Below are 18,713 nucleotides of genomic sequence, written 5' to 3' on the forward strand. Positions count from 1 at the left end.
CAAACTCATGCTGGTAGCTTCGAGAACACTGTCCAACCATCTTGTCCTCTGTCGTCCCCTTCTCCTTGTGCCCTCCATCTTTCCCAACATCAGGGTCTTTTCCAGGGAGTCTTCTCTTCTCATGAGGTGGCCAAAGTATTGGAGCCTCAGCTTCAGGATCTGTCCTTCCAGTGAGCACTCAGGGCTGATTTCCTTCAGAATGGATAGGCTTGATCTTCTTGCAGTCCATGGGACTCTCAAGAGTCTCCTCCAGCACCATAATTCAAAATGTGTAGGATTACTATAAGATAAATCAAGTCCTGGAGGGTGTTAGTACACTTGTGTCCTTCTTGTGGTTGGCAGGATGAAGGACAATATCGGTTTTCCACCTGACCCACCAGGGCTCTTCTTAGAAGGCAGAGAGGCAGTTGTGGGGAAAACAACTTAGAATATTTCATTTGTACCTTTTATGAACGACGCCCCCATGAAAAATGGTCAAAGTGGAGAGTAAATTTTAAGCGCAAATCAGACGCTACAAAGTAGGACTGTGGTATGTAGGGAGAGGGGTTTAATACCCTACCCCTCTGCTGTATTTCTCCTCCCCCCATGATGACAGTGGAAGCTCCCAGGACTGTGGCAGGAGAGGAAGGACTGAAATATTCCTCCCTGTGTGCTGCAGTCTTGATGTGCTTCACCACCTGGCTTTTATTGTTAAAAGAAAACAGACATATCTCAGATACATACAGGGCTTTTTTCCTCAGCCGGAATTCAGTTCCAGCACCTCTCGATTGGGCACCATTATAAGAGAACCAGGGAAATGTTCAGGGTGAGATCCACCACCTCTCTTTTTTCTAGAAGAAAAACACTGGATATGCTTATGTGCTTATTGCCCCATCTATTTTGACCCTTAGGGACGTGGGTGGCGCTGTGGGTTAAACCACAGAGCCTAGGACTTGCTGATCAGAAGGTCGGCGGTTCGAATCCCTGCGACAGGGTGAGCTCCCGTTGCTCGGTCCCTTCTCCTGCCAACCTAGCAGTTTGAAAGCATGTCAAAGTGCAAGTAGATAAATAGGTACCGCTCCAGTGGGAAGGTAAACGGCGTTTTCGTGTGCTGCTCTGGTTCGCCAGAAGTGGCTTAGTCATGCTGGCCACATGACCCAGAAGCTGTACTCGCCAATAAAGCGAGATGAGCGAGAGTCGGTCACAACTGGACCTAATGGTCAGGGGTTCCTTTACCTTTATTTTTACCCTTAGCTGGACAGCTCCCCTGTTGCTTCAGCAACCTTGCCATAGTCTTGCTCATTTGACTTGCTGGACTGGTCCTTGGCTTCTTTAGTAAGACATGGACACCAAATTACGTAATTCAGTAGTGGTGGCAGAAAAGGGGTATGAAGATTCACTGGAAAAAGCCGTATCAAGGTAAGAAAAACATTGACATTGTATCTGCTTGCTTCCATGCTATCAAAACTAGAGAAGAAGAGATCCAAGTTCTTTGTGGGTGACTGAGAACCACTCAATATTCTCAGTGGAGAGGTTACATTAAGTAATATGTTTGAACGCTGAATGTGTAAGTTTACATCTAGAGTCCATGGATAAAACAAACACCATCAGATGTACTGCTGGATAAGTGTTTAATGGTTCTTATTTTTGTATTTATTTAAAACCAATTTAAAATGGCATATTTATATGAATCACACATTTTAGTCACAGAAACCTTCCTGGAATGTGGTAAATGATACACAGGGGGAAAAAGACACACTGAATAGCAAAACTACACAGTCACATATTCTGACATACAAACAACGTGGGTGAGCTTGAGCTGAATGCAATGCAGCTGGGATTTCTCCTGACATAATTGGTTTATCTTTCATTTCTCCATAAATCCAATTTGCCTCTTTGACTTCCTGTATTGATACAAATGGGGTAAATCGGAATATGGCTTAAGCAGTCATGTCTAGGCAAGCATTTTTTCATTCCTGTTTTATCAATTAAATGAGTTGCAATTGCATTACGGACGACTCTGCCCCAAAAGCCCATAAATATTCTTAATGCCTTCTGTCTAGCTGAACTGAGAGTGACGCAGACAGCTGCATTCGTGACCTCCTTTCTTTTCATTCCTTGACATATGGCTTGGACAGTTGCAATTTGGTTTTTTTTGCTTTTTGCTGCGTGAGATGGAGAAATGGCATAAGGGCTTTTCTTTTGTCTTCTTTCTTCTTGCTTACACAGAAACATATTCTCTGACTTTTGTTTTGTTTTGTTTTGTTTTGAATACCGATAGGATGTCAACCGATTTAGCTGGAAGGGCAATTTTACAATGGCAAGGGCTTGCGTTCAGAAAATCACTGTGGAGCAGCCGACATCTGACACTCAGAATTTATTTTCCAAGTGGCTCTCACTGGATAGGAAACTAGACTTACAACAAAAGGGGGTAGAAAGTAGCATCATCTGTTTTAATAGACCTTTAATACACACACACAGACACACACACACACACACACACGACAAATGATGAAGTAGGAATGATACAGTTTAGAGGTGGTGCTCATTTCGTTACTTTTAAGGGTGGAATTAGGTGTACTGTCTCCCGAAGCTGTCCTGTGCTAAGTTCCTCATTCCTCCTTTATTAATGTCTGGTACCACAGACGTGTGAGGAAGGGTATATACAGCAGTGGGGGAAGCTGTGTGTCATGAACTGGCAGGACTTCAGGGAGGAGGAAGAGGAGGAAATGATTCCTGACGAGGGGTTTAGTTGGGACTGGCACACCTGGGGGCAAGCTGAGGATGGGGAAGGAGAGGCTGGTGTTGGTAGTACTCACAGGGTGACAGAGGATGATGAGGGCACAGGGGCCAGTTCACAGGAAGTCAAGCAGTGAGACCCCTTGCCAGAACGGGAAGGGCCCCCATCCCCACGAACATGGCGGGTCTTGAGACGTAGGGAACAGCGAGCGGGGTGCTTCAGGAAGCAGAGGCAGGCCAGGGCCTGCAGGCCAGTTCACTAACTGGCCAGGTAGGGAAGGAGGCATGTGACTCCTTAGCTGGAGTAAGCAGGTGAAGGGCACATGCCTCATCAAGCCCAGATGCTGCAATCAGCAGGCACAGTACAAGAAGGCAGCAGAGGCAAGGTGATGTGTCTGCTCAGCTGCCCATGTTGAGGGACCTTGTCTTGGATATTCCTGGACCTCCATGGGTTTCTACTTTGGGCTTGACACTGGACTGCATCCTGCCTTTGGACTAGGATTGACACTGAACCTCGTTTCCTGACTTTAGGTCATTGACTTTGGATCTCGGACTGTGGACTTTGCGGGTGCTGATTTGTTGGGATTTTTGACTACGTGCCATTCTGTGCAGCTTCACACAGAGTCAATTAAGAGTTGGCCGACAGCCAAGATGACTGAGCAGAGAGGAGTTATCTGCCTGGAGATATGGGACCCTGGATACAGCTTTACCATTGGTTGGAGTCTCACACAGGCATGGTGACTTATGACCTTACTGACTGGATAGTTTGTTGGTCAGTGTGGTGTTCTGAGAGTCGTTTGGAGTTTGTTAAGAGAGAACTAGTTAAGATCCGTGTGTCTGTTCCTGTATATAGTAACTTGTAGAGTCTGCTGTAAATAATAAACACATCTAAGTAACCAAGTTACTAGTAGCAGCGTCTGGTTCCTGCTTCGTCCATCCTGCCTGCAACAGATTGCTTTCTGGAACTCCACGTATGCTCTGCTAAGTTCTGACTAAGGTCCTGCAACAGGTCAAAGTTGCCAAACACCAATATGATTGACTCTTGGATTTTGGACTTGGTCTTGGCACACTGTCTGGCTGCCAGGTAAGCCAGGGGATAAGGACAGTGTGACTCTCCAGATGTTGTTGGATGTCAGGCTGCTGCCAGCGACTACCACGGCCTGTTGCTCAGGAATGTACAAAGACAAGGAATGTTCTTACCGTCCGCTTTTTATTCAGTATTTACAGAGAGAGGCTATAAAACCCAGCCTCTTGGATAATGGCGTTGTCCTGAGTGAATCTCCACCCTCTGTGTCTCCCACTTCCTCATTCATCATCCCTATGGGTGCTGATAAGTGCCCTCTGTCTTTGAGCTCTTTGCTCTCCTACTTTTAAGGCTTGCCGGGTTCTGGGAGAGAGGTGGTCTGGAGTGCTTTTTAAAGACACTGCCCGTCAGCTGTCACCTCCCTGGTGCCTCCTCTTCCTTCTCCTCCTCTCCCATTATTTCCCAACTTTCCTCCTCTTCTGCCTCTGAGCTGTGACCTCCCTCAAACCCCTGTTGTAAATCTAAACCAGTGTTTCCCAACCTTGGGCCTCCAGCTGTTTTTGAACTACAATTCCCATCATCCCTGACCACTGGTCTTGCTAGCTAGGGATGATGGGAGTTGTAGTCCAAAAACAGCTGGAGGCCCAAGGTTGGGAAACACTGATCTAAACTGTCTTCCTTTTTTTCTGGAAGGGTCAGGCTGGGGAGGTGGTCTCCACCATTCCTCCTCTGCCTAGTCCCTGACATTGGACTCCAATCCTCATCAGTCACAATTGCATATACAGAAAGTCTGAGGTGAAATAATGCTGAACTTTGATAGAATTCACCAACAGCAGATAGTTCCCGTTCCTCCAGCATGCATGACTTGGGATCACAACTAGCTAATTTATTCAGTAGTAGCTTTGTTTGATTTTTTTTTTTTGGGGGGGTGCTTTCTGTTGTTGAAAAATAGAACACTTACGTTGATGAAACAAACTACTCGGACGCTGAGTGAGAGAACTACTGCTGTGGCTTGAAAACACTTTTCATATTCTCTGCCCTCACAGCGTGCAAGGAAAGCTGCAGCTGGGTTTAAAAATGGACAAAGTAATCAACTAACTCTTTAGATCACGATGGCTTCGGTAATCTTCACAAGAAAGCACACCATGACACTAACAGGGCCCTGTGTGGATTGCTCCCATTTTCATTGGCTCCCAACAATTCTAACTTGATTGCACCGTTAGGAGGACAGCAATAATGAAGACGGGGGGCGGTTAAAAGTGGTTTCCAGAAGTATTTGTGCTCTAGTACATTTCGCTGTATTTTCATGATTGAGCACATCTGTATAAAAACATTCCCAAGGAGTCAGATGTGTAGCATTTGTACTGATTTCATTCAATTCAGCACTGCTAGTATGAATGACTTCCTTTGGTATTCTGGCCCACTGTGGTTCAAGAAAGGCACGGGTGAGCTGAAAAAGATTCAGAGAAATGTTCTGAGCAAATAATAATAATAATAATAATAATAATAATAATAATAATAATAATTTATTATTATTGGGCAGCTTCCAATTGATTGTTAAAAACAATACAGCATTAAATATTAAAAACTTCCCTAAACAGGGCTGCCTTCAGATGTCTTTTAAAAATAGGATAGCTGCTGATTTCCTTGACATCTGATGGTAGGGATTCCACAGGGCGGGCACCACTACCGAGAAGGCCCTCTGCCTGGTTCCCTGTAACCTCACTTCTTGCAGTGAGGGAACCGCCAGTGTCCGGGCTGAACGATGGGGGTGGAGACGCTCCTTCAGGTACACAGGACCAAGGCCGTTTAGGGCTTTAAAGGTCAGCACCAAAGACCAGATATTTATTATAGCTGGTTGATTGTTGATGGTTGCAATGTGCATTTTGTTAGACAGGTTCTACTAATTGAGTTGCATGATATTTAGTATGCAATAACTGCTTAGGGGATTAGGCACAAGGTGTTGATGTATGTTGGGTATGAATGCAGTTGCATTTGCAACTAGAAAGTGAGAAACTGACTGTGTTTTATTTCAGATGATATGGGCGATACTGTCTGAACAAATCCTGTGAAGATATTTTTTGTTCTTTTGCACTGATCTGAAATTGAATTTTTTTATATTATAGAGGAAGTTTGTTGTGAAAATGATATATGTATATTTGTTGTGTATTACCATCAATGATAAAATAAAAGGTAATTTTAAGAAGACCTAGTGTATAATCCTCCTGGAGGTTCTCCTTATAAGCCCCTTGTCTTCTTATTCTTCTTTGGCGATCACTCATAGCTGAGTAATATTGTATTCCATAAACATGGTTTTAACAATGAGTCCATAAGTGACTGTGGAGGCCAATTCTGGATCCACACATCCTTGCACAGTGGGGACATTGGTTTCTGGGTGGGAGTTGATCACGGTGTGGATTTGCCAAGCGTGCCTTCCTCTTAGCACGTTTCTCCCTTGTGTCCTGAGTTCAAGTGTCTTCAAAGCCCATGACACCTTTGGTAAAGGCTGTTCTCCAATTGGAGCGCTCGCAGGCAAGTGTTGTAAACAAACAGTGGGTAACGAGATCCAGTAGGCGTTCTACATTCATCACAGCTCTTAAACCTACACACAATGTGTTCTAGGCCTTGAAAGTTTACATTCTCCCTTTATCCCAAAGAACCCACTCTGTAGTTATCACAAGGCAATTTGGTCCAAAAAATGTCACATTTTACTCAGCGCAATTCAAGATTTAAGATTTTATCATGTTGCAAGAACCAAAGATCATAGGAACAAAACAAATGTACAAACATATACATAAAGAATTGCAGGGTATTAAACAGCCTTAATGATATACATTTGCCAGAAAAATGTAATACATATCAAATGTCCCACCTAGAAATACTAATAAAAACCCAGCAAACTGTAATAGTAATACTTTGGTAAAACCAAAGAAGAGTTGGGAGATGCTTCATGGAAGTCATGCTAATGAAGAAAATGTATGGTTATGTATCCAGTTTACGTAATTTATTCCAGTCTCTTTTTTTAAGAATATTTTTTTATTAACCGACCAATCACATCAAATCAAACCAAATTACATAAATTCCAAATTACACAGCCGAATTTTAAATTTTTGTTGGGGGTACCCATATTTCAAGTTCCGAAGGGATCCAATCAACTTCTTGCTTCTTACTGCTGTTTTAATGTCCACAAATCTAACCTTATGATGTTCACAGTACTATCCAGTCCTTTCTTATTATTTTTCCACATCTCTTGCTGTTATTTTCATATATTTTTCCTTTCTCTTTGTGACCTCTGATAGTCTCCGCAAGCTGGTTAGAACAGTTTGTAATCCTGCGTGGATATTTTTTTTTTATCCAGTAGCCATATCCAGACGTTTTCCATATAACATCACTTCCATACATCAAAACAGTCTTAGCGTCATTAATCTTCACCAATCTGCCTCCTTCCTCAAAACCTCTGAGGAGATTCACTAGGAATGCAGTCTAAAAACAAGTCCATTCTTCCTCCCAGCTATAAATCCTTTGGCAAGATGGCGACTCCGAATTAATTGCTGCGCCATTCCAAAAGCTCTTATTGCTTCTCGGTCTCCATAAAGCATACTTTTGGTTAAAGTTTATCTCCACACAGACCTTAATCATCCTGCTTGGGTCAGTTCAACCGACGGTTCTGATGAGGAGGGGTTCTTGTAAATCACATAGAAGGAAAGTAAAAAAGGTCCCCCCCCCATTCAGCCCCGTTGTCAACATACCCCGCCTTTGGTGTATCTTCATCGTAAAATATTCCTGTTTCTCCAACCCGTCGTCTTCTTTCGCAGAGGTCACTTAAATTAGCAGACTTCACTCCCCTTCTTCACTTGAAATATGTGCATTTGCTTCTTTTGTAATTAATTATTCCAAATAGCTGCAACTAGTGCGCGATCAGAGACAGCGTCCAGGAGAGCTGAGGTCCACACGGGGGCATTCTGCCTAGGGCCCTCACCCCCTTCTTTCGAATTAGGGGGTGATTTATGGGCACAGCAGGCAAGGGCAGTGTTCCCCATTTCCTTGGGGCAACAAGGGATGCTGCCTACTCCCATAACAGCCTCTTAATTACCGTATTTTTCGTTCTATAGGACGCACATTTTCCCCTCCAAAAATTAAGGGGAAATGTGTGTGCGTCCTATAGAGCGAATGCAGGCTGCGCCGCTAAGCCCAAAGCTAGAACAGGAAGACGGAGCACTGCGGAGCGCTCCGTCTCGCTGTTCTAGCTTGGGGATGGCTGCGCGCACAGCCTCCCCAGGGCAGCGGGTGTCTTCACCCCGCTGTCCTGCAGAAGCTAGCAAGGCTGTTCCCAAGCCAGAACAGCGAGACGGAGGGCTCCGACTCGCTGCTCTAGCTTGGGGACGGCTGCGCGCACAGCCTCCCCAGGGCAGCGGGGTGTCTTCACCCCGCTGTCCTGCAGAAGCTAGCAAGGCTGTTCCCAAGCCAGAACAGCGAGACGGAGGGCTCCGTCTCACTGCTCTAGCTTGGGGACGGCTGCACGCACAGCCTCCCCAGGGCAGCGGGGTGTCTTCACCCCGCTGTCCTGCAGAAGCTAGCAAGGCTGTTCCCAAGCCAGAACAGCGAGACGGAGGGCTCCGTCTCGCTGCTCTAGCTTGGGGATGGTTGCGCGCACAGCCTCCCCAGGGCAGCGGGGTAAAGACACCCCGCTGTCCTACAGAGGCTAGCAAGGCTGTTCCCAAGCCAGAACAGCGAGGCGGAGGGCTCCGTCTCGCTGCTCTAGCTTGGGGATGGCTGCGCGCAAAGCCTCTCCAGGGCAGCGGGGTGCCTTCACCCTGCTGTCCTGCAGAGGCTAGCAAGGCTGTTCCCAAGCCAGAACAGCAAGACGGAGGGCTCCGTCTTGCTGCTCTAGCTTGGGGACGGCTGCGCGCACAGCCTCTCCAGGGCAGCGGGGTGCCTTCACCCTGCTGTCCTGCAGAGGCTAGCAAGGCTGTTCCCAAGCTAGAACAGCGAGACGGAGGGCTCCGTCTCGCTGCTCTAGCTTGGGGACGGCTGCACGCACAGCCTCCCCAGGGCAGCGGGGTGTCTTCACCCCGCTGTCCTGCAGAAGCTAGCAAGGCTGTTCCCAAGCCAGAACAGCGAGACGGAGGGCTCCGTCTCGCTGCTCTAGCTTGGGGATGGTTGCGCGCACAGCCTCCCCAGGGCAGCGGGGTAAAGACACCCCGCTGTCCTACAGAGGCTAGCAAGGCTGTTCCCAAGCCAGAACAGCGAGGCGGAGGGCTCCGTCTCGCTGCTCTAGCTTGGGGATGGCTGCGCGCAAAGCCTCTCCAGGGCAGCGGGGTGCCTTCACCCTGCTGTCCTGCAGAGGCTAGCAAGGCTGTTCCCAAGCCAGAACAGCAAGACGGAGGGCTCCGTCTTGCTGCTCTAGCTTGGGGACGGCTGCGCGCACAGCCTCTCCAGGGCAGCGGGGTGCCTTCACCCTGCTGTCCTGCAGAGGCTAGCAAGGCTGTTTCCAAGCCAGAACAGCGAGATGGAGGGCTCCGTCTCGCTGCTCTAGCTTGGGGACGGCTGCGCGCAAAGCTTCTGCAGGGCAGCGGGGCGCTGCGCTCCAAAGGCTTCAGGGATCTTTGAGGCTGGCGGTGAGGGAAAGCAGCGCTTCCCCCCACCGCCAGCCCCACAAGCTCTGGTGAATGTACCTTGAACGCACCTTGTTTTAGAGCGGGAGAACAAGAAAAAAAAATCCCCCCCCCTGTTCTCCCCCTCCTATGGTCCGGTGCGTCCTATGGTCCGGTGTGTCCAATGGAGCGAAAAATACGGTACCCCGTGTGGGTCGGAGAGATTGTATTGTCGGCCATTTTCCATTGCGCCCCCTAGTGGCCCCCCCGTAATTTATTCCAGTCTCAATGTGGATTTTTTTGGCTGAACAATTTGAGATTCTTAGTACAAAATTAAAAACCCTCTGCCAGAAGACCTTTTTAAAGTTTTTAATCATCACTTGTTCAGTGTTAGTGAAAAACAGCTCCTCCTGTGAATTATTACTATGGTCTCAGAACACTGAGTATATCTTTTCTTTTTGCCCAGGGCAAATATAACTGATTATTCATCCTTTGGGAAGAGAAATGCACATATGACTAATAGCTAACTTCTAAGGATGGAGCCTAGCATTAAGCAAGGACTACTTTTTCTTCTCCTGTTTAGGGCACATTCTCATACAATTATAACAGCACAGAATTTAATGATGAGCCCTTTGAACAAATGGCAGTGATTTAAGATGGGGGACAGTGCCCACATCAATCTGGATGCAATTATCCCAACAAACAAAACAAATCACAATGGGTTCCCGTCTTATGGTTTCTTAGAGCTTCTAATAAATAAATAAATCACTTGTAGCATATCAGACCCTTATTTTGTGCACAAGGGTGTTGGTTTCTATCTCCTGTAACGCCATGTCTTTTCTCCATAAAGTCAACTGAGTCCATTCCCCAAAAGGCCTATCTATTAGCCATTTAGCAGATTAGACTCTGTGTCAGTTATTTGTTTAGGAAGCCATGGAACTGGCAGTCAGTTGCTGGAAATGCAGAGGCTTAAATAAAGCCTGCACAGCTTGTAACTCCACGATTACTGCCTTCCAGCCAGGGACTTGATAAATCTCATGATTTGCTGCCTGTAAACAAGAAGGCCTTGTAAATTACCTTCCAGGCCAAAATGCAGAGCTACTGTTCTACTTTTGACCTGGCTTGAATTCTTATCTCAATTGCTTATTTGCATCCCATCAACACACAGACTTGATCACATGTGCCTGTACATAGATATTTACAAAGGTCAGCAATGAAAGCTCAAGATCTTGGGCTTAGGAACTTTGTACACCACAAAGACATTGGGTTGCATCCAGCCTGTCCTGAGTGTCAACTTTGCATTTTTAAAAAACTCATTTGTTATTTTCCATGATGTTTTTGATGGTTTTTAAAGCTGTTTTATTATATTGTGTACATCAACTTGAAACATATCATACCCTCCAACATTTCTCCAATGAAAATAGGGATGTCCTATCCATGATGATAATTTTACTATTTATACCCCACCATCTTACTGGGTTGCCCCAACCACTCTGGGAAGCTTCCAACATATATAAAAACATAATAAAACATGAAATATTAAGAAAACTTCCCTGTACAAGCCTTCAGACGGCTTGGGGTTGGATAACTCCATACTCTTCAACATTTCTCCAATAAAAATAGGGAAATCCTAAGGAAAAGGGGGACATTTCAGGATCAAATCAGAAACTGGGACGGCTTCTCTAAATTTACTCTGAATAGTGCCAGCAATGATTACAACTCGCTGCCTCTTTAAAAATACATATTTATTATTATGTTTACATAGGCTAATGATTACATAAGTAATAAATCATACATTCCAGTGATGAGGAAAAGCAAGAGTTTATATGTATTACAGAACAGAATACATGGAATGGATACAAATATATTTGAGTGGACCACACCAGCAAAACATAGTCTGGATCAACAGCTAAATTGAATTGGTTTTGTAGAAGAGGACTGAAACAGTAGGAGATGTTGGTGGTGGGACTATTGCTGCTCTGCAAGGAGATGGGAGGTTGCTAGGGTTCCTGCACGGAGGCATGGACACAATGGAGCAAACTCAGAATGATTGCAATTGTGGGGAGCCTGCAAGGTGAGCCTGGGGCCAATTTCTGAGGATGAGGCATTTCCCATCAGCTTCCACCGTATAGCTTCAGTTACACCACCTTTTTGAGGGCAGAACTTACACTGGATTGCCTGGTCACATGACCAACCTGAGTGACCTTAGAGATCCTGCATAAATCAGTTCCCCTGTCCTATTGTTCTTCTACCCCTAAGTTGTGAGGGAGGCCTATGCCCTTCTAAAAGCACATCACTGTCCAGTTGCTGCCATGGCAACTCATCTGTTGTTGACCAACACTTTAGACATGTAAAAGGGGTGCTTACAAGCCTGACTAGGGCTATTAACGCAACAAAGAAACCGGTTTGACCACTTTAGCATTTCCTTCTTCAGTCTTACTGATGGAAAATCACAGCCTTAATCCAAACGAACCCCCCACATCCTATAACAGGGGTCAGCAAACTTTTTCAGCAGGGGGCCTGTCCACTGTCCCTCAGACCTTGTGGGGGACCAGACTATATTTTGAAAAAAAATATATGAACGAATTCCTATGCCCCACAAACAACCTAGAGATGCATTTTAAATAAAAGCACACATTCTACTCATGTAAAAACACCAGGCAGGCCCCACAAATAACCCAGAGATGCATTTTAAATAAAAGGATGCATTCTACTCATGTAAAAACACGCTGATTCCCGGACCGTCCGAGGGCCGGATTTAGAAGGCGACTGGGCTGCATGTGGCCCCCGGGCCTTAGTTTGCCTACCCATGTCCTATAACAACACCTATAAGGTAGGGGAAATAATTTTTCTGGGACGTTTGGAGAATTTCTTGTTTTTTCCACAAAAGGATCTAAAACATTCTCAGTGAGTTGGGGGGGGGGAGCAAAAAAACAAAACAAAAAACTATCCCATTTATCATGTCAGCACTCTCTCTGAGTAGGATGACTTTCCAATAAATTTCATGTCAATGTAGAAGACAAGGGAACTGCTGATACTCTGTGTGACAGACTAACCAGCTTCTTCTAGGCTATTGCGAGAAATGTTGAACTCCTAGGGCCCTAATGTTCATGGTATATCCTGTACAAACCAATACAAGATTCTCCGAAATCTGCACTAGGTTTTGAGCAAACCTCTGGTTTTATATGTTGTTCTTGATGTTTTATTGCACTCTTTTATCCTTTTGTTTTTTCAGTCCCGCTAGATGTGAATTGAAAGGAGAAGCTGACAGCAGCCGTGTCTGGTGCTGGTGTTATTCGCATTTTATAAAAATTCAAAACCTTTGCTTCCTTTCTGTCAAAACAACTGGCTTTCTCCTGGCAATAAATATACATAAGATAACCTGTCATGACATTTGGTACCAAACCAAAGATTAGTCATCAGAGGAGAACACTGTGTTTGCATAGCACTCATTTCATATTTCCCACCGTCTACTTTCTGAGGAGAAAATAACAGCAGAACTAGAAATAAATCACGGAATGCAGCAGTGACTTGATGAACAGTCAATAAATCATTTCTGCAGAGAGCAAAACTTGAGAGTTTTTGATTTTCCTCTAGAGGTGGTGGTTGTCATTATCATCATGAGCAGCGGTTTGGAAAGCAAAACAACAACAAAGTCATCCCTGCAAATGGCCTGCTGAGGCATTTCGGGGCATGGACTGCAGTGAGCAATAACACCCAGTCACAATTGCCACTCATCCTCTAAATACTTGATGTTCATGTGGTTAATCCAAGCATGATTGTACAGACCTACATAATCAGCTCTGATTGCCTTGCATACTTTGTTTTCTGTTTTGTAAAGTCGGGAAAGAATTCAGGTACATAGAACTGCATTAGAAGCAAGTGCAGGAACCCTTTGGACATCCAGACATTGCTTGAACTACAACACCCACCACTCCTGACCATTGACCATGCTTGCTAAGGCTGTTACGGACTGTGGTTCAACAACATCTGGAAGGAGAGATGCTCTCTGCACCCAGGGCTTTTTTTCTCAGCCAGAACTCACTGGAACTCAGCTCTGGGACCTCTCAGGTGGGCGCCATTGCCATTATAAGAGAACAAGGGAGGCATTCATTGTGAGTTCCGGCACCTCTTTTTCTAGAAAAAAAAAGGACTGCCCAAACCTGATCTAAAACATGCATGAAAATAAGTGATGTGTATATTTGGACATGTTTTGTTACCTGATTTTGGTCCTCCTGGATAAAGAGTATGGATGATGTTGATAATAATAACAGCAGTAGCAATTCTACACAGGAATAAAGAGATCCACACATCACGATATTGGGGAATTACTGTTGCACACTCCCTGGCAGTGGGAAGTTCCATGGGTAGCACAACCCATGTTTACTTTCCTTTGCAAATGAGAACACTGGAGATATTACAAAAACATACTATATTTGCTTTGTTTGCAAATAAGCAGGTAGGCCTACCAGATTCCAGAGCAATGCTGGATTTACGTATAAACTAAACAAGCTATAGCTCAGGGCCCCACTTTCTTGCCCCCCCCAAAAAAAAAATTAAAGGAAAAAAACTGGATGTACATTTCTAAAATATAAGATAAAAAACAAATAAAATAAAACCAACATACAGCAACAGTGTTTTGTGTTGTGTAGGCCCCTATGATGTAAGTAATGGGCGCCACCTGCTAGCCTGCTCCCTAAAATATCACTAGTTTGCTCATTTCTATATACAGTGGTACCTTCTTAATTGTATTTCAGTTCAACAATTACTTTGATAAAATATATATTTTGTTATGTGCAAATGGCTTTAGATACCTATTAGGTCCATAAATTACCATATAGCATATATTCAACACAAAAAACAGTGACAATTTGCTGATGACAAAGGACAGCTGGACATATAAAGGGCCCCATTACCTTCAGTAGCTCAGGGCCTCATCAAACCTAAATCCAGCCCTGTCCCAGAGAGAGGTGTCCTGCACCCTAAGGGTCTGTTATGTACTGAGTTGAATAGGATCCAAACTGCAGCAGTCTGATTGGTCCTAGAACAATAGGATTCAGAATGCAGCAGTCTGATTGGTCCTAGAACAATAGGATTCAGAATGCAGCAGTCTGATTGGTCCTAGAACAATGCAGCAGTATGATTGGTTGGCAGGAACCACCCAATCATGCTCCAGATAGAAGTGAATCCACAACCTGATTGGCTTACAGTAGAATTCCGGAATTAGCCAATCATGTGCAGCCCATTGTGTAAATAATGTATATAAAGCAGATACTTTGAGGGGACTTTCATTCATTCCTTCTCACCACTATGAGCTGAATAAAGAGCATGAAATCACTTTGCGACTCTGAGTATATTTCAGGGTCCTTCAGTTCTCTCACTACTATTCCCTCTCTCTTTTCTGAATCACCAATCTGTGCTTTCCCCTCGCTTGCACTCATAGACCTATGACCAGAGCCGATCTGCCAATAAGGTGGGGTGAAACACTCGCCTCAGGTGGCAGAACTGCCCAGCCCACTGCTTCCACCACTGCTGGAACACTCCCCTCTCATGAGTGAGAGGGAGGAGTTCTGGTGTGTGGCACTGACACTCATCCCCTCCTGGGGTGGAGAAGACGAGTAGTTATGCCTTGTGGAAAGCCCTGGCTCTCGCTGAGTCCAGTGAGAGCCAGGGGGTTTCTGCACATAGTGTTGTGGCTCGTATTCGCTGCCCTGGGGCAGAGAAGATGAGCAGCAATCCCTTGAGGAATGCTCCATCTTTCACTGTGTTTGGTGAGAAGGGGGGCATTCTGGCAGCGGTGGAAGTGTGGCAGTGAGGCTGGGGAGAGGTGGGACAGGGCAGGGCAGGGAATGGCACATTCCCCTTTCACCACAGGCGGCAAAATGCTATGGGCCACCCCTGTCTATGGTAACCCGATGAAAAAGAGGTCAGGGCTCCTCCATCTTTAATGTATAAGACGGACCTTCAGGAGGTGTAGCTTATATAAATAAGCTAGTTTATATGAATAAACTATGACATAATATTTACACAGGACCACTGTACTGATAAATCCAGGATATTTACTACTCTCAGATTCTATTATTGCAGTTACTGAAATAATACTGAATAACTATAAGCTTTTTTTTTTTTTTAAGAGTGACCAGCAAGGATCCGGAGTCCTAATTTGAACAGAACTATTCAATGGATGGACAAACTTTATATTAAAAAACAAACAAACGTGATTATATTAATCCTATGGGACTATGTTTGGCTTCTTAAACTTACAATATTTGAAAGAAGGTAATGACAAGAAGGGGGGGGGAGGTATCCCCAGCACTTCATAATTCAGACACCAATGTCTTCTCTTGAGACCTCACATCCTGATCTTGAACTAGACCTTCTGCTTCAATGAGATGCGCTGCATCATATTCCCGTGACTCATGCTAGGAGCTGGAATTCCACCATATGGATGTGACTGTATTATGAAAAGGGCAAGTGAAAGCACGAACCTTTGACGAAGCCCAGCCAGAAGATCTTGGCTAGTTCTCAATGCCATTAGTGCTAATGAAAATGCACATTAGTCATTGGAGCCTAAAAGCCTGCCACTCGGCAGGTCAGCTGCTGTGCAATGTTTGGCGACACAAATTGCCAATCAGTCAGGAGGACCTTTTAGCTAGCTAATGAAAATACTCTGCTACCTAGAAGTGTATTCAATCATTCATTTGTGGTTTAGAGGCAAAGAATAGATATTGTGAACAAACATGCTACACTGCACTGCAAAATATTTTCAGCCTCTCGAATCCACAGCACCAGTCTTTTTTATGAAGTCCCAGTAATGTGTCACTCACAGTTTGATCATATATATGCATTGCTGTTTTCTGTATCGACAGGTATCTTGTGGGAGGTATCTGCTGAGGCCTGCTTAGACCTAGTTTGGTTCCTGGCCATCATGGAAAATTAACTCACAAGGTGCTCCTACTCAAGGAACGAATTAAAAGAGACACACTTTATTCCAATTTATTATGCACACAGGAAACAAGGAAACAACTCAGAGGGTTCCAGCAAGTTATGCACTTTTATGGAATTTGCAGCCCACCAGCCAAGTAATGTGTAGAAGAGTGCATATACTAGGGCAACGTGTGCATATATATGAGATATTAGTGAAAATCATGCAAAAATGTATTATATTAGGCAAAATTCTATGATTCTGTGGGATAATAATTTTTCAAGTTAAATAAGAAAGGAAAACATGAATCCTGTAGGCTTCCTTTCTTATTAAGGCAAAGGTAAAGGGACCCCTGACTGTTAGGTCCAGTCGCGGACGACTCTGGGGTTGCGGTGCTCATCTCGCTTTATTGGCCGAGGGAGCCGGCATACAGCTTCCGGGTCATGTGGCCAGCATGACTAAGCTGCTTCTGGTGAAACCAGAGCAGTGCACGGAAACGCCGTTTAGCTTCCTGCTGGAGTGGTACCTATTTATCTACTTGCACTTCGTGCTTTCGAACTGCTAGGTTGGCAGGAGCAGGAACCGAGCAACGGGAGCTCACCCCGTCGCAGGGATTCGAACCGCCGACCCTCTGATCAGCAAGCCCTAGGTTCTGTGGTTTAACCCACAGTGCCACCCACGCTAATTAGCAAATTATGCATTTAGCAAAGAAGGGGGAAGGTGATCTGTTTAGGGGATCAGATGTTGTACCTTTGTGTGAAATCTCTTTTCTCATTTCATGCACCAAGGTAGAAATATATGCCAAAGAAATCAGAACAAACCCCTCCGTTGAGATGTATGCCTTTCGGCTAATATATCAAGATTAATTTAATAGATGCATGAAAGAACAGCAACTGTGTTTATTCAGTGTGCAGAGGAGGAGGTGAGGGAGTTACCAGTATTTTGAGCTCTGGTTCCTGAAGCTCGACTGCTTCACAGAAGGGAAGCAAATGCGTGCTAAATCCTCAATAGAATATATGCAACATTATTTGGGGCTGCATTGCTACTCCACAAAAGGGAAATGTATGCAAAGGGCATCTTAACATCAGTAATACATCCCTGGTCACAGGTTTGCATTCCTGCTAAGACCACTGCAGAACCAAAATGTGTTTCTGGCTCATGAAACTATCTCTCTCACTCTGTCTTGCCTTATCACAGGTTATTTTGCTTGGCTGCAATCACAAAATGAGCTGAGCCTTGAGTCTTGGAAGGTTACCCATGAAGAGAAATGCAGCCACATGATGCCTTTGTCATTCACTCATGTACCCCTAGGCAGGTTTTCAGCTTTTATAAGTGATGAGCTTATTAAGGCTCCTGCATCTTAAAAGCCCCCTCCAGACAGACATTCGTCTGACTTTTTGCTCGCCTGTATTTACAGTTTGCAAGCAGCGAAAATGGGTGCGCTTCTTTTCTCAGACTCCCCACCAGCTCCCGACATGTTATAAAACAAGACTTTGTGAGGCCGAGCAGTTAACGAAACGCTGCTGGAGATCAGCTTTTGTTTCTTCATTGATATCAGAGTTGCTTGTGAAGGTAAATACGCATTGCTCTTCACTAAATGTAAGAAATGATGCATAAGGGTATCTGAAAGTACAAGGATCCTCCCTGGAATAGAACAATATTCACAGGAGTGTTTGTTTAGAGAAGGTATGTAGAGTGGTTAGCAGGTTCGGTTAAGGAGTTGCTGCAAGTCTCCAGCTAAAAGTGTAGTCAGCCCAGGGGTGCCAATTTGAATAAAATATCGAGGTAAGCCCTACCAACTTCGGGTGGACCTAGACCTCACAAATTCCTTCTCCTAGATGGGCAACCTTCTCAGGTTGACAAGCCTCATCTGCCCCTCATTTCCCTCTATGACATGTGCAGAAACTGCCTTCTTGACTGTTTAATCCACTATTGGTCTTGTCTGCTCAATCCACATTCAGGGAAGTCCCTAACTCACCAAAGGTTTGAGACCCATTGGCTACCCTCACCTGGTTTCGCTGGCCAGTCACAGCCCATTCCTGTCGCATGCTGACAGCTTCTAGAAGCCACAAGTGAGAACTGAGTGCAAGGTGGAGACCAAAGGTGGACAAACTACCCCAGAAGGAGCATGTCATGTCTTCCACCAGAGGTACCGCCCCTCCCCTAACACCCCATACACCCGCAGTGTATCTAAGTGTGAATAAAACCAATTCACATCACCCCACCCACTTTAAAATGAACATGCAAATGTAACGGAAAACAACAGGTCAACATCTAAACCCCAAATACATCTAAACCCACATTAACTACCCATCCCCCCCCAAATGCTATATGATACTGCATGGAAAACAATTATTAACCCAGTAGAAGTGGGTAGAAAATAATATCCAAAATGAAATCATGTTACACAATACATGATTTATTGAGGCGTCAGTGTTGCTTTTATGTACTG

The sequence above is a fragment of the Podarcis filfolensis genome (assembly GCF_964270895.1).
Source record: "Podarcis filfolensis genome assembly, chromosome: 4".
Classification (NCBI taxonomy): Eukaryota; Metazoa; Chordata; class Lepidosauria; order Squamata; family Lacertidae; genus Podarcis; species Podarcis filfolensis.